The 17,514-nt window shown below is 43.5% G+C and overlaps 1 long non-coding RNA gene across 1 annotated transcript; it reads left to right on the top strand.

The window, feature by feature from the left end:
- The first annotated feature begins 10,162 nt into the window (after positions 1–10,162).
- On the top strand, positions 10,163–15,355 carry LOC144464674 (uncharacterized). The gene is made up of 3 exons (XR_013492337.1): positions 10,163–10,534; positions 11,019–11,122; positions 15,270–15,355. It is a non-coding gene; the product is annotated as an uncharacterized LOC144464674 (long non-coding RNA).
- Positions 15,356–17,514: the final 2,159 nt, after the last annotated feature.

Raw genomic sequence — 17,514 nt, forward strand, 5'->3', positions numbered from 1 at the left:
GACTTGGTGTGCAAAGTTTCTGTGAGCAGATGACGGATTAAAAAATGCACCCAGAAAATAAGGACTTGGTGTGCAAAAGTCTTATGTGACACTAAATGAGTTTTATAGTTAGCTGAGAGGCGCATATGATACACTGATGTACCTTAAATAGCCAATTTTGTAGTTACACCTTTACGTGCATCTATAAAACCACTTTAAATTTGCTCTGCTTCACATTATTAGCATCTGTCTATGCACAGATAAGGACAAGGTGTGGAGCCGCAAATGCATAATTCCAAATGGATATTCGCTCTTATTTCTTCTTTTAATCTGACCCATCTCCACTGATGCCTACACCTCTGCAGTAAATCTCCCAAGCGTTATCTTTATTGTGATATGAAGATTATTCATATAGACCTTGTAGTTGCAAAGAAATACACAACTTTGGGCATGTAAATTTCAAGCTTCAAGGTTGAGCTAGAGGTTAGCCACTGAACCGTCATAATTTCAGGTCATCTACAATCTGAAAGGTGAAAACCCGGAGAGGAGGGCTGCTGCTTATCATGCTGAGTGCGTACCAGATTTGGCACAATATGTTTCAAACACAATCTGATCGACATGTGAAAGTGCTGTACTCACAGCAGGTATATTGCATTTTATTTGGATAGATGACTCAGTTTGTGCTCTTGAGACACGGGTTTTGCGTCACTCTGGTGACCTTACAGGAAAATCCACATTGCATTACTCCAGGCAAGTGACAATACTAGTCATCACCATTATCATGCATTGGTAATAGCCCTCATGATGACAGGCGAGCGCTGTGATATAGGGCAGGGCTCTGGATTGGACTGAAGACCCCAGACTCTGTTCCCTAAATTAGGAAGAATTCCCTGTTGTTGTTTCAGATCCTCTCTGTGTGTGTATCTTATCTGAACACCTAGATTTAACTCTGTTTGTCTCCTTTATGATGCTTCATACAACCTTTTATCAGTGGCTGTTATCCTTAACTGTAGTAAGTGCAAACTCTACCTGTGTCTGCTATCAACTTTCCTCCTGAGAGAGAGATCAGCCATATCTAAGCATGGTCTAAATCTGTCAACGTGTAAACACAGACACCCCAGCTGCAGACCCTCCGACTGTCTCCAGTGTGATGAATGATAACCTGTGCGCCGCCACTCCTCCTGACTGACAGCAGGCTTGCGTGTGAAGATGCAGGCTGCCTCACAACTATAAACTTAAAGAACCTGGGGACGGGGGAGGTGTCAGAGAGGCCTCCCTCAAATTGCAAAACACCTGTATCTGAGTCACACAGTGTTAATCACACACCTTTACAGCGCAGGAGAACAGCTCTGCACTGTTCCACACTGACTGCAGAGAGAGAACAATGAGACAGACTCCAGCTGATCTGTTTGATTTATGTTAACCCTTTAAATTATTTTATAAATAGCATTTATTAAATCATTCATCTTCATTATTACTGTCATTATTTGGTGTTTATTGCCACACCATGCTAGTGCTACCAGTGTTAAAATTACTGTTGCAGTTACATATTAAAAGCAGTTTACCTACTTTTTTTGTCCTTGTTACACATTTACATGTTAAAACAATGCTTTGGCAATAATTGTATCGGACTGGTGGGCATCCCAGTGAAGTCATTTTGAATTTATTTATTTTCTTTTTAGTTTTTTTTTTTTTTTTTCTAGAGAGAAAGAGTCAGAAAGTGATTTCAGTACACTGTGTCCAAAAGTATATGGTCCAGGACTTTTGGAAGCCCAGTTATCAGACACAAATGTTGGAGCTCTACATTTCTGCAAACTACAGATACATTACAAATTTTAGGTTTCATACAAATCATTTCAGCATTTCTAAATTGTCAGATTAGCCTACATGTATATCATCTGACTTTGTCAGCAGGGGGTGTAGAGGATGGTGGATGGTGTGACACTTAGGCGAGACGGCTGCCAAGCTGCAGACCACAGCAGACCATTGAGACCAACAAACAACAAAACAGTTGTGTGTGTTTTTTAAGCGAGACATTGACCGCATTTCTAGCTGCAATTATGCCACCAAAACAAGTTATTTTAAGCTAAACAAGGTAGTTTTTGTGTCTGGACAAACATCACCATGTCTTAACCACAGCATTGCTGAAATGTAAAACATTGTTAAGTTTCAGCATCCCCACTACATGATAACATACAAATGTTAAATTATCCATGGTTTGCAGAAACATACAATGCCAACATTTATCTTGGTGACTGGGCTGCTTTTTGACAATAGTTTGATCTAACCTTGTGGCAACCATTTGGGTAAGGCCCTGCTGACCCCCTACAGCCAAGCTCTTGAGTGGAGGCAGCAGCATCTGAGGGCTCTAGTTTCCCGATGCAGCACAGGGTGGCGAACCCCGCACAGAGCTAGTTTCGAGCAGCGCAACCCGAGGCGCGCTCACAGCCGAATTCACAAAAGGATTGCGTGGCTTTTGCGGCCGCTAAACCGGTAAAAATGGAGCAAACAGATACCGTCTAATTCACAAAGAGGCAGAGGGTGAAATGCTCCACTAACTGCGCTGCCAAGCAGATTGCGTCTCAGTGCTCCGGTGTTATTTGCACGTATTTCAATGAGGTAATATGCATATAAATACAAATTGCCTCTTTCTATGCAAATGAGCCTCAGTGATAAACAGCGTCTAATTCACTAACACCAGCGCTAACAGCCACATGCAGTTTGAGTGAAGTAAATAACGTCTTTAGAAAGCTGGTGCAAACTGGGCGCTCCTCTGTGGAAGCCTGTCGCCCAGACTTTCCAGTGATCGTGGCAGCAGTGATCGTCTGTTAAATCAGTCTGTAAATAATATTTTGACATTATTATTATAATCATTATTACTTTAATGGCATCAGAAGATATTGATGCGTTGAACAGGTGACAGTCTGCGGTCGTTCTCAAAACGCACTTCTGTCACGCACTTCAAAAGCAACTTTCAATAATTTATTTTACGAAACGGGGGAAACAAACGTGAACAAATACGGTTCCATAATTCATATTAAATTCAAAAGATAATGAAAAAACAGCTACAAGTGAGAGGGAATAGTGATAAAGTGGTCAAACTTGGTCAAATCCACAGCCTCAACCCATCCGACACTGTTAGACTGATTCACCAGCAGACATCACTACATGAGGGTATACAGTATTCAGTACTTTGCCAAACAAAGTCTGCCATTGTTCTGCCACAGTGTTCTTGGCGCAAAGCCAGCATTTATACTTTGCCATGTGGCTAATTGCAATCAGGGGCAAATCAGGGGCAAACTGCACTCAGCTGCCAAACTTTGTGGGCGTGTTTGCGCTGGTATATTATTAGCGCAGTATCCTTTGTGAATAGGACGTTAAGACAGAGCAAACTGCAGGTGCAAGTGAAGTGCAATTCAAGGTGCTATCAGCGGCCGCAGTTCATTCTTTGTGAATTCGGCCCTCAGTTTGGTAGTTTAGCAGACCGAGGTGCGCTGAGATGGGTGTGGCGGCGCAGCAGGGGGAGGTGTCGACAGATCCACCTTGGCGCAGTGACAGTTTCTTTCATGCCAAAAGGCTTTGCCGAAGGCGCGCTAAAAGCTCGCCAGCTGAAACCAGGTCTACTGTCAGCGCAGGTGGAGCACAGCCGGTATAAGCCGAAGTTTGGCTGACCGGCGGACAGTGCGCACACGTCACCAAAACCTCACAGGCAGGTTTCCAGAATATCAGGCACATTAATAATGCAATAAATATCCACAAAAAACACTATTCAATGCAACTATCTGCAATCAGCACATAAATGTATCTCTGTGTCGACTGTCCCGTCACATCTGATGTCAGATCACAGGATTGGCACTGTTTGGCACGTTTGGCACGCGTAATGGAAACCCAACCTGATTTGATTAACACAGCTGCAAACTAATGAGTTCACATCCCTCTCAGCCAACCACACACAGCCACAGCATCAGATAGGGAGTATATATTCAGCATCTGTCATCTTAGAAAAGTCAAAAGAAAAGAAACAGAGTGAGACTGCGAGAGAGAGCGCGCGCGCACGAGAGAAACGCAACATTGATTTACAATTGTGGTGACCTCCTCCCAGGCTACCTTTGCATCATCAGCCTGTGGAGGTCTGCTCGCAGTTCTGTATATTCGGACACTGCGAGCTTGGACCTCCCGGACCAAAACATCAGTTTGCTCCTGGGAGAATTTTGGCCGTCTGACACTGCTGCTCTCTTCTGCCATGGCGAATTGAGTAAACTCTCATTACGCCTTCGCGCGGCGCATTTAAGGGCGAGGAGAGGGGCTCATTTGATTGGTATGATGTGAATGGGCTGTGTAAAACCCACTCCATGCCTTCTCTCCTCCCTCTTTCCGACTTGCACAGGTAGGAGGGACGGAGGCGGGAAAGACGAGTAGCTGCGCCAGCGCACACGGTGTGCCAAACTTGCAAAATCCACCTGGATTTTGCTGCACCCCCGCCTCGCCTGGTCTGCGAAACTAGAGGCCTTAATGTCCATGACCCTGAAACAAGATGTTTAACAATCACATATGAGTGTAATGTTAAAGTGTCCACATAGTTTGATAGGGTGTCCATACTTTTCTGGACACGTAATGGAGCTTGTAACCAGCTGAAACTTCTCCCATGTGCCATTTGTGAGCTCCTGGTTAGGATTCCTTCAGTGTTTATTGTTCAGGGGGGTTTAACCGGGAGCCACATTATCCGCAGAGGTCTCTTCCTCTTCAAAACAACTAGGCCAGGTGATTAAAACCAGTAAAAACACTGTTTCTCCTGCCCTGTTCGGCTCATTGCAGACAGACCGCTAGTTCAGCACCTGCTAATGTGTGCTTAGCTTTTTTTCCTCTGATGACTTATTGTGTGCTCACCTTTCTCCTGGTCCAGATGTTCAGGAGGTTTTTACCGGAAGCCAAATTATCCATAGAGGTCTCCTCATCTCACAAACAAACAGACCTGCTGATTTAAACTGGTAAAAACCCTGAATAAATCAGTTTTTGTGGCACTGCTCGAGGAGAGGCTGCTAACTATGGTAACCGACATGAGAATGAGAATAGCCCTATCTAGAGCTAGTGTTTGGTTTGTCCATTCTGGGCTACTGTAGAAACATTGCAGTGCATCATGGCGATCTCCACCTCATTCTAGGGTAACCAAAACACAACAATTCTTATTTTCAGGTGATTATATACTAAAGAAAACATACTTATTAAATTACATTCAATTTCTGCCAATATATCCCACTAAATCCTGCACACTGGACCTTTAACACATGATTAACAAAACTGTACTGTTCTTGAAAAGTAGGACTGACAGGATCAATGAGCAGGTGAATCTAGGCAACATGTAGACTTTTTATTAGTAGTTGTTAACCATATAATGTCCTGAATGTACACAGAGAGATGCATTTACATCAGGTTATATCAGGTGAGCAGTCGGCCTCTCTTCATGCCTACAGCTGTATGGCTGGTGTTGGTCAGTGTGAGGGAGACAGATAGCACAGTGTGAACAACCCAGCTATTACTATTCACCACCATGAGCAGGGAGAGGGACAGAGAGAGAGTGTGTGTGTGTGTGTGTGTGTGAGTTCTAGCTGAGTGGACACACCAGACGAGGGGAGGAGCTACTCTTCATATCTAAAAGATCTCATACTCCATATGTTTACATTTGGTTGGCAGCAACAAGATTAAGGGAGCCATAAAAAAGAGTGATGTGCATTGTGCATATGTTGTGTGTGTGTGTGTGTGTGTGTGTGTGTGTGTGTGTGTGTGTGTGTGTGTGTGTGTGTGTGTGTACATTAGCGAGATAGGCAGTGTGATGTGTGGTTTGGATTGGTGCAAAGGGGAAAGGTTGTGTCAGGTTAAAGTGGATAGAATAAACTTGGTACACTGGTTAAGTGTACATTATGAGTGTTTGAGCGAGAGAAAAACAATGTAAAGAGGTGATGTGTGTGTGTGTGTGTGTGTATGTGTGCGGAGGGGTGCGTGTGCTGAGGGTAAAGTGGATGGTTGACTCCACTGGAATGCGGCGCTGACTCAGTCCGTCTGTCAGCCACGACCATGTTCGCTCTGTGGACTTATTCACACTCTGCGACCCTTTCAAGGGGGCGTCCTGTTGCCTCATGCTGGATTTCCGGCAGGACTCTTAGAATTTCAGGGAACAGAACTCCAGGAAGCTCTGGGATACGGCTTTGTTTGGGTTCAGGCCTCACTGTTCTATTGTGAATGAAACATGTCTAATGTTTTTATTTAACACATGAGGTTACTGTAACTGGCCTGTGAAGTTGAGTAGAGTATATAAAAGTTTTGGCTATGAGACCTTTTGATTTATAGTCATTTTGCTTTGGGACAAATTAACCAGATTTAAACTAAGCCTAAAGGTATGATGGATATAATATATGGCATTGGGTTTAAAAACAGTATTTCAGCATGACTTTTCAGTAATCAGTCATTTTGATTTCATTCATTCAGACTGGTATTGATCACTGATCTACTGTATAAATGATCAAAGGTCAGTGCAGTGAGCTCAACTGGTCTGCATGTTTTATCAAAGTAAGGAACTACAAAACCAAAGCACTTACACTAGCTGCACTGGTGGACTCAAGTTCTCATGTTTGAAAAAAGTAAGCATCAAATGTGCCCTCGTGGATGTGGTAAATAAAACATGATAAAATGTCCTCTAGGGTGCCCTTTCAATAAACAAAATGTGATAAAGTGCCCTCTAGGGTGCCCTTCTAGTGGAGAAAACATATTAGAGTTCCCTCTTGGGTGCCCTTACAGTGGAGAAAACATGTTAAAGTGCCATCTTGGGTGCCCTTACAGTGGAGAAAACATGTTAAAGTGCCATCTTGGGTGCCCTTACAGTGGAGAAAACATGTTAAAGTGCCCTCTAGGGTGCCCTTACAGTGGAGAAAACATGTTAAAGTGCCATCTTGGGTGCCCTTACAGTGGAGAAAACATGTTAAAGTACCCTCTAGGGTGCCCTTCTAGTGGAGAAAAGATGTTGGAGTTCCCTCTTGGGTGCCCTTACAGTGGAGAAAACATGTTAAAGTGCCATCTTGGGTGCCCTTACAGTGGAGAAAACATGTTAAAGTGCCATCTTGGGTGCCCTTCATTGGAGAAAACATGTTAAAGTGAGATGCAGTGCCATATATATTGTGCTTCTTGCCAGAAAACTTTCTGCGCATCAGTGCCTCACCACATTCTAACATGTTAAGCCCAGTTCAGACCAGTGTTTTGCGACAAGACAAAATCATTTTAGAATGTTGCAGGGAAATGTTGCTGCGGTGTGAACTGGTCATCTGAGCTCGACTTGCATGTAGTGAAGTCCACTGGTCAAGTCAAAATGAGCACAGACCACGTATTTATCATGAATACAGTTCATCTGTTTTGTTTATATTTTTCACAGTTTCATCACTACTACAAATGCAACTGTAGCCAGTATTTCGCTATCACTATCCTCATTCATATTTTAAGAAGCGACAAGTTATATTCAGCTACAAAATAAGCCTGAAAAGCTGCAAACAGAGCAGAGGTACAGAAAGTTGTTGGACAGCCTACATCAGTCAGATTTTAATATGTAGTATGATAAATGTATAAAAACAAAAGTCACAGCTTCATAGTGAGCCACAACCTTAAAATCTGCACGTTTCTACTAAAATCAGTTGGTCGCCCAACAAAAGACGTCACAGCGCTGTTTGTGTTTAATGTGTCTGTAGCAATCAGACGTGTGTCATGTGAGTGATTGACTGCTGTTGTCATGTAATCACAATTGTTGCAGGAAACAGGGCTTTGTCTTGGCCTCCCACGCCCCACGTCCCTCCCTCCAGACAGACAGTGATCTGCTCTGTGTGTGTGTGTGTAAGAGCTGTCCTCTGTGGGCTCGTCAGATGGCTCCTCCCTTTCCAGATGCTGGACAGGGAAGAAGACAAGACCAGGGCAGGGTGTCTGTCATCTTGGGATTAACTGGGCCTCCTCTCCCTCACCAGGCTACCAAAACAAACATGTCAGTTAAGAGGAGACTCATTTCTGATACATTGTGTGTGAGTGAGTGTGTGTGTGTGTGTATGTGTGTGTGCACGTGCGGGTATGCATGCGTCCAGGTAAAGTGTTGCTGCAGGAGAAAATTTATCAGATTTGCATGTAATTTGGCACAAATTTATTCTGGATACATTGGTATAGATATTCAAAGTTGTAGCCAGTAGCAGAACATAACTACCTACTCAAGTGCTGTACTGAAGTACACTTTTGACTTTACATCATTATTTCCATTGTTTGCCTCTTTACACTTTCAGTTCAATATACATTTGCTCAGCTACATTTATTTAACAGCTGTTGTTGCTTCACAGGTTAAGATTTGACATGCAGAACATCAGACGATGCATTCCTACAGATGAAACTGCTTTGTTTTGTATTGTTTTGTTGGTTTTTATTTTTATTGTACATATACTGTATGTCAGGAGAGACTCGCCTTTTATAGTAAAAAGAATATTTATAAACGTGCACAGAAGGATGAAAAATGTGAAAAGTCTTGGGTGATTTGACCCCTAGAATGTTTCACTTGTTCTGTTATCACCGTATTACACAATAAATATAAATACATAAAAAGGTGCCCACCAGTGAGCTCCACTCCCATGAGCTGCAACACAGAAAATCTTCTTACATATTGCTGCATTAGTAATAATCAACCCAGTCACCAGAATAAATGTTGGCATGGTACTGCAAAACCACGGATGTGAAAAATGTATGTTTCTGTTTTGATTTTATGTTGTGACAGTGGTGTAGTTATGTGTGGTTAGGTTTAGGCACAAAAACCACTTGGTTAGGGTTTAGGAACACATCATGCTTGGGCTTAAAATACCCAGTTTGGTTGCCGCAGACAGGCTTGAAATGTCCTGACGTCTTGTTAAAAATACCCGCTTTTGTTGCCACAAACACGTTTGGAAATGTCACTAGTCTCAAACAGCGGTCTGTTGCTGTCTGCTGCTTGGCAGCCGTCTCGTCTAGGTCACAATGTTTAGGTCAGTTTACTCACAAAACAGTTAAAATACAAGTAGAGTTTATAAAATATCATTGAGATATGAAATGGGACACCTTGATAAGCTATGTCATTGGTTCCCAACTGATTCAGCTACAGGGTCCAGATTCCTTCTTCGTCATTAGTTCAAGGTCCACACAGTTTAATATGTTAAGCTTCACACTTGCGTTTGACCATGTCATGGAGCTAGTTTGTTGTTTCCTTCATGTACCTGTCTGTTAGTCATCAATTCTACAGCAGGAAATGACTCTTCAAAATTAAAGCTCTGTGCCAGAAATTCATAGGGCTGCCAAAAAAATCTTTCAAGTCACTTGTAATCCATTCAGAATGAACCCATGACCCACTTTTGGACTGCAACTCACAAGTTGGGAACCACTGAGCTATGTGAAGCTTGAGAGCAGGGGCCCAGACCACACAACCCTCAGTGCCCTCCTCCTGATGAGAAACTCAGTTCGTAAACATGAAATCTGAACAACGTCACTTTAGAAATGTTGATATGATGCATATGAAATGTACAGATGTAGCATTTGGTTTGCAGGGATGGCGACTGGGCTGTCATAATCCAAAAATTTAAGAAATAAATATATAATGAGAGTTTTTACTTTAATTTTGTTGAGTTTAGGTTTGTAATTTTACTAATGCTGGGCCGTTATTTGGAATCTGAAGCTAATTTCTGAAAACAAAATCATCAGATCATCAATTCTGGTTAACTATACAGTAGTCCTGCAATCTATATGAAAAAACAAGTCCTTTTCTTTGGTCAGTGCTTCTGGTGGGTATCTATGACCGGATTTTTTAGCTGCCGAACTGTTGAATTTCTCACACTGTAGTGCCGCACTGACTCTCCTCACTTCCGCTGCTGTGCTCAAGTGTCAAGTACACAGAGTCTAAATCAACCAGATAGACTTAAAATATGTCTATCTGCAATTGATCCCAAAGGATCAGTGTCCAGCCCCGAGCAAACAGCAGTCTCTCATAGCACACACCTCCCGGCCAACCAGGACTGTTGAAAGTATGTGTGGAGACAGCCACATTAATCACACTCCTGTATAACATGTCCTTTTAAAGCTCTAGATTTCAAATACAACCTGTGTGTGTGTGTGTGTGTGTGTGTGTGTGTGTGTGTGTGTGTGTGTGTGTGTGTGCTCCTCTGTCTGTCACCAGTGCAGAAACTCTCTTACAGTGCCTCTCCTCGAACAGAATGCAGTTTGTGGCATGAAAGACAAACAACTCATGCACACACACCACACAAACACACATGCGCACGCACACACTTCCACACTACTTGAACCCTGGGGCAGAATGCCAAAGAACTGGAGGAATGTGACCCGGTGACCTTGGCTTGCAGACTTCCACATGGAGACCGGACACTAGGATGGTGTGCATCGGAAGAGGAGGCCAGAATAGCTCCGGTGTCCAGTAACAGGAGACAGACTCTGTTTGTAAACTGTGGCCATATGACACACTGAGAGCCTGCAGCGCACATGTATGCGCACAGACCCACAGGTGAGGGAAACACATGTACTCATGTCCAGAGGTTAGGAAGAGGGGGATGATGGGAAACATGAAAGGGGGCTGCTCACTTTGAGATCAGTGCGTACATTTTCTTCTGTACAACACTGGGTTAACCTTGCAGCAACACATTTTTCTGCTTTCATGAATCCTGCCTTTCCTGTTTGACGTTTCAAGTTTTTTTTTCTTTTTCTTTAAATACATGCTCAGTACAGAGAGAGGCCAAGTTTGACTCACTCAGTCGTACCACAACCTGCAAAAATCTGAACGTATAAAACAAGTTTAAACTCTTCCAGTAGAAGAAATAAATCCTACATGTGGGTGGACATACAGTCGGCAATGCACATGTATGCACACTCACATTACAACACGCAACTTTTGCACATTTCTACACACATTTACTTTCACGACATGACACACAGCGATCTCTGTGCCAAATGGTTGCACAATATGCTGACATGTTTTTTTCTTCCGTCAGTGAGTGCATGCAGTGGGGCTCCAAGTCATGCATCAAAGATGGTGGAGATAGCAGTGTACCACAGCTGCTGGAAATATATGTCACACTTTTTGTAAACTACACAGGTAGGTAGATTGTCAGAGCATTGCAGTTGAAGCCTGTTGATTTAAAAAGTAAGTGTCTCCATCACAGAATTCATAACAGTTTTACTGGTTACACAACCTGCACTTTAAACTTAATGTAATTTATTTTATTTTTGCCCATTTACTTTGGGAAAATTAGGAGACGCTGTGGTTTTTAAAACAGAGAAAATGCTCAACTGTATGGACAGACGTTCAGTGTAAATCTTTTTTTTTTTTTTTTTTTAACTCCTCTGCACAGACAGGCCAGGGGTAAACCCCACCCTCTGTGCTCGGAGAGAGGACAGAGATACAAGTGACAGATCAGGTCCAACCAGTCACAGATGACAAACCTTCAGTGTTGCCCCACGATTATCTGACAAACATTTGAGCCCTCTGCGAGAGTCTTTCTTTGAACAGGTTTGATTTTTTCATCAGGGAACTAGCTTATTTGAATTTCCACAAATTGTTTTGCATATTAGTTTCCCTGGCACAGATGATTGACTGTTAAAGGAAGCTAGTAGGAGGCTTTGTTTTATTGTACTTTGTCGCTAAGAATATTTATGTTCATAGCGTCAGCACATAATACTTAAAATCCACTGTGGGTTCATCTGATTCCCCACTTACTCATAAAGTACCTGACGACTCTGACTCAGGAGACAGCTTTGAAGCCTGAGGAGGCAGTCTCCAGACGCGTGTGTAGTTTGTGTTTGTGCCCTATCAGTCTTGCTGAGCACACAGGTGCAGATCCTACCTGAGGCAGACGGTCTGGTGCCAGCGGGTTGTAAAGCAATCAGACGGTGGTAATATATCCCTCAGCCTATCAAATAGCTAACAGAGCAGGAAAGGAACAGCGTGTCGATCCAGAAACAAACAGCACACAGCCTCCACCCCCCTCCCCATCTGGCCCAGGATGATCTGTTTTGGTCTCCCTCCATCACTGTCACTCCAGAAACAGACTCCCCATGCCACATTCAGACGCTGCAGCCGTCCTCCATGGTGGGTAGAGTTACCAATCACACACTCAGCACTGAAAGTGAGCATCTAATTTTGAACTTAAGTATCAGAAAGGTTTTATTTAAGACAAAGCTTTGTGGCCAGCAGCACATATTAGCAGCTGACACTGAACCTCAACAAAGGAAGACACTGTATACTTGATGCTACAGAGAGCAGAGAAACCCTGTATGGCTTATTGGATTGATTTCCATCACAGGAGACTGCTGTATGTCTGATCCATTTCTGTTCTCATAAGTTTAGCGGAAGCAAAGCTGTGCCCGGTGCTAACCCCACGCCATCTATTCAGGTCAACTATTGAGAGATGCCACTATCACTAGGGCAACAAGTAAAACAAACAATGCGTGGGTTTTGTATGTGTATGAAACACTAGACTCAGATCAGTCAGCCACACAAAATGCAGCTAGTGGGAACAGAAGGTCTGCGCCCAGTTCACCACGTCCTGCCTTTATGAGACAGTGTGGGTGGTGGGAGTTTAAAAGCTGTCAGACTTTTTTTTTTCTTTTATAATCCATGTTTACCACAACGGGGAGCTCTGTAAACACATGGGTTTGCCACAACATTATTCCAACAAGCCAGCGTGCTTGTATCCAGGGCTCACCGAGGTCTTTCCAATGAGGAGTTGATTTGACTCCAGGATGAGCTGGCTCCTAACTGTTTAACTTTTCCCAGGCTTTTACTAACATTGTGGCTCAGAACAATGATGGGTGCATTGTAACTTTGAGACTTCAGGTTCTCTTTCATCTGGCTGGTCTTTTTGCACAGGTGTTTAAAATCAAATACCTCCGACCCTCCAAGTACCACAAGGTTCTTTTCCAGTTGTTCATCTGTCTCTAGTTTCTGCATCTGACCCAGCTGACTAATACTAGAGCTGGTACGTGCTCTGAATTTAATATAGTGGTGACAAAGACAACTTTGCCACTGGGCTGTTGAGTAATCATCCCATACACAGCGCGCACTCCAGGAAAGTTTTTAGATTGTGTGTCACTGTGTGGCTTCCGTAGGCAGAGAGGATTTCAACATATCCAATCAGGAAACACCCTTAAGCCCTGGGAGAGCTGGCAAAAACAGATTTATGCACAACACATGTGAGCCGTGCGCCGGTAAGAGTGCACGCTAGCTATTCTAGATGTTGTAATCGCAGGCTCTTATCTCAGTGTCCATAGGAGGGAGGGTTTTATCAGCTTGGGCTATACAAGCTGGAGAAAAACAGAGTGTACACAAAGTGACCAGGGACATAGTGACTTGAAAACAGGAAAGAGAGACCAGGTGCTAAGACAAACAACATTAGGTGACACATAGGATCATAACCACTTGTGTTGATAGCTAACTCAGGACAGGAACAGTAAATACTCTTAGAAAGGAGATTGTAGCACAGCTCATTTTTCCCTAAGTGTTTTCTGATGTCCAACTTTGGCAATGTGAAGGCACCCCGATCGCCACAATAAATGTTGGCATTGTGTGTTTCTGCAAACCATGGATATGTAACAGACATGTTGAAACATTACATTTTAATAACACTGTGGTTAAAGATACACTCTGTGAAATTTTGTGTTTGTGGACCTGTACCCCCACAGCACCCAACTGAAGTCTGGGCTTTATGAAAAGGTAGCAACCAGGTGCCAGACTATAAGCAGCAAGCATCTAAGAGACACATCCCAGAAACAATGTAAAGTATAGTATAGCAAGGCAAAACGCCAAACAAGAGTGAATCTAGGGTTGGTTTTTACTTCCACTGGTGTGTGTGTTCACAAACAATTACCAATAATCCTGTAAAGTAAATCTAAGATATATATATTTTGTAGGGCCTTTTTGCCTTTAATCGACAGGATAGTTCTTCTTCGTGAAAGACAGGGAGAGAGAGAGGGGATGTCATGCACCAAAGGGCCGTGGGTTGGAATCTAACCCCCAGCTGCTGCGGCAAGGACAAAGTCTTTGACAATGGGGTGCCTGCTCTACCAGGTGAGCCAATGGCCACCCCCGCAAAGTATGACTTTAACATGTGGTTATGTTTAGGCATGGACATGACTTGGTTATGGTTTGGAAAAGATCATTATTTGGCTTAAAACACACCTTTGGTGGCACAATCACAGCTCAAAGTGCTGCCAATGGCTCACCAAAAGACACCCAGTTTTCGTGGCACAGTCACTGCTGAAAGTGCTGCCGATATCTCACTAAAAAACAAGCAGTTTTGCTATTTGTTGCTCTCAAAGTGGTCTGCAGCTTGGCAGCTGGCTTGCCTAGGTGTCACGCTATCCACCATCCCCTGGGGCGGCTGTGGCTCAGAGGTAGAGGAGGTGGTCCACAAATCAGAAGATCAGTGGTTTAATCTCCAGCTCTTCCAGCCCAGATGTCGAAGTATTCTTGGGCAAAATATTAAATAGTGAATGGTTACTGGCCACTTGAGTGAGTAGACACCTGTGTATGAATGTGTGAATGTGACATAGTGTTGAAGTGCTTTGAGGGGTCAGAAGATAAGAAAAGCACTATACAAATGCAGTCCATTTACCTCCTGATGACAAAGTCAGCTCATACACATGTATTCAGAGCTATGTCACTTTAGAAACATTGATATATGTCTGCCATGTACAAATGTAACTTATTCGCGGTTTGTAGAAACAAACAATTACAGCATTTTCTTCTAGCGACTGGGCTGATGAAGGAAGGAAGGAGTGTGTCTCATTTTCTCTGACCACCACACAGAATTGATTGACCCTGTTATGCAACATGAACATAGCTGATTCAAGATGTCAGAAAAGGACAACGTGCCAAACAATGTGTTGTCAACAGTGTTTAAAGTACTGTTCAACCACAAGTACAAAACATACAGTTATACATACTTACACTCACAGGATGTTTTTTCAAATGTAGAAAATGAAGTGATCATCAGACCAACAGAGTCACAAATTGTTGCAGAGCCCAGTTATTCACTGCTGAAGCATGCTACACACCCTCACTGCAGTAGGAGTGACACACATGACAACGTGCATGACTACAACAAGCTCTGACATTGTGTGCTCTCTGCAGGGTCGTATGTCATGATTTAGATGATTGTGTGTCGACTCTAATCAGTCGCCAGTCACCGTGGCTCCAGTCGTGAAAGCTGCTGTCAGTGATTTGGACACTCTGCTCCTTTCAGCTCTGGCTCAGGGGGCAGGCAGCACATCCTGCCTGGAGAGGAGACCCAGAGTAATGTCCCTGTCCCACAGCCGTGTGCCAACCAAACCGCATGAGTCAAGCCTTCGTGGTAAGTGTGGGTGGCTTTCCTCCTGTGACTACTCCCTGACCCATCTCTCTCAAACTCCCTCTCACTCTTCCTCTCTAACTCCATCTTTTCCATGTGAATCATCGAGCCGATTTTTAGGTGATGAATGTTTATCCCCGGAAATACCTCTTGACTTCCTGACCATGATTTGACTGAAGGTGTAAACATCACCAATACTACACTGGCTTTGGAACAACTTGACACTGTGTTTGCAGAGCTATAGTTGAGTCACATGAGAGATCTGCATTACGTCACGTGGACATGTGCCTATGCAAACACAAAGGCCAGAAGACAGCAGGGAGTGGTGTTTGTGCTCTTGTACAAGTAAGGTGCTCAGTGACGGCCAGCACATCCATCAGACTTAAATCTCTCCCATTAAAAAATCCATTCTTCTCCAGTGTGTCTGCTGTTGTTCTGAGTAACAGGCAACTGGGGACTAGGAAAACACATCCAGGGTTACGTCTGCTTCTTCTCACACAGAGTGCCAACAACATGCTGACATACTCCCATGAAGTGCTGCCTGTGCTCTGAGCTCTGCTGTTCATCTCGTGCTGACATTATTTATCCCACTCTTACGCTTGAAATGACTCAAGTGCATGTGGACGTACTGTACGTACACGTGAACACTCATAAACACAAAGTCGATGCATTTCAGTTCCCGAGATGCTTTATCTACTTCCTCTTCGCTCAGTTTCCCAGGGCAGGGGGAAAAGCCAGAGGAAGCAGAGCTGTTGTTGTCTCTCTTGGCTGGGTGCTTCCTGTCCTGATAGAGGGCCAAGTAGAGATATCCCTGAAAGGAGCTGTTGGAACAGGGGAGGGAAGAGCTGGGTGTTTTGGACCCCTTTCAATGACTTACAATCTTATCTAGCCTGAGTTTGGTATGCATCCACTAGTTAGAGCGGGGCACAGTTGAAGAGAATGTGTTAGAGCCTCCCTGCTTCCCCTCTCCATCACAAATAGTAAACAGTTTGCAGAGCTGCAGATAGCCCTTCATCAGCGGACTTTGAAGGGGACCTCTTATGCTTTCCTGTATTTTGCATCTTATATATAATGTTACAGTGAAGAATGTTCATATAAAATGTGGCCAAAGTTTCAAATAATGAGGTAAACATATGTAAAAGTAATCCCTGTGAGCAGCAATGTCAGGTTTCAGGCCGTTCTGAATAATCTGTTTCCAACAGTTGTTTTTTTTACTCTGGCTACGGTATGACAGATTTCTTTATATGGTAATCAGCAGCACCTCTGCACCTGTTTACAGTAAGTAGCCTACACTCCTACATGAAGCTACATGCTAACGCCAGGAAAACATGTAATCTCGGTTGCTGATTTTGTAAATTTCCCCCTGATTTCGGATCATGTTCCTGCTTGAAGTGCCGCCATTCTCCGTTAGAATCATTCCCTGGCTGCAAGTATGCTGCTAACGTATATATAGCTACATGCTAACGTCAAGGAAACATGTAATCTTGTGTGTGATGTTGTAAATTTGTCCCTGATTTCAGATCATATTCCTGCTTGAACATGTCTGGTTGTGTTTTGAGGTTTTTACGGGTGATTTTTCACAGTTGAAAGTGCTGCCATTCTCCGTTACAGTCATTCCCTGGCTGTAAGTACGCTGCTAACGTAGCTACATGCTTGAATCAAGGAATCATGTACTTGTGTGTGTCGCTGATTTCAGATCATATTCCCACTGAAAAATGTCTGTTTTGAAATTTTTATTGATGATTTTTCTTCAGTCATTCCCAGCTGCCATAATGGTGCAGAGTTGCTGAGATATGACCAATCAGAACAGACTGGGCTTTTTCAGGTGTCGAGCTTAAAGAGACAGACTCTCAAATACAGAGTTTTAGATAGAGGGTCAGTACAGGTGTTCCAGCAAAGACATTCATTCATTTTCCGTAACCACTTATCATGTTGTGGGTCACGGGGGGGGGCTGGAGCCTATCCCAGCTGACACTGGGCGAGAGGCAGGGTACACCCTGGACAGATCGCCGACTATCACAGGGCTGACACATAGAGACAGACAACCATTCACACTCACATTCACACCTACGGACAATTTAGAGTCACTAATTAACCTGCATATCTTTGGACTGTGGGAGGAAGCTGGAGTACCCGGAGA

Source organism: Epinephelus lanceolatus, chromosome 1 (genome assembly GCF_041903045.1).
Source record: "Epinephelus lanceolatus isolate andai-2023 chromosome 1, ASM4190304v1, whole genome shotgun sequence".
Classification (NCBI taxonomy): Eukaryota; Metazoa; Chordata; class Actinopteri; order Perciformes; family Serranidae; genus Epinephelus; species Epinephelus lanceolatus.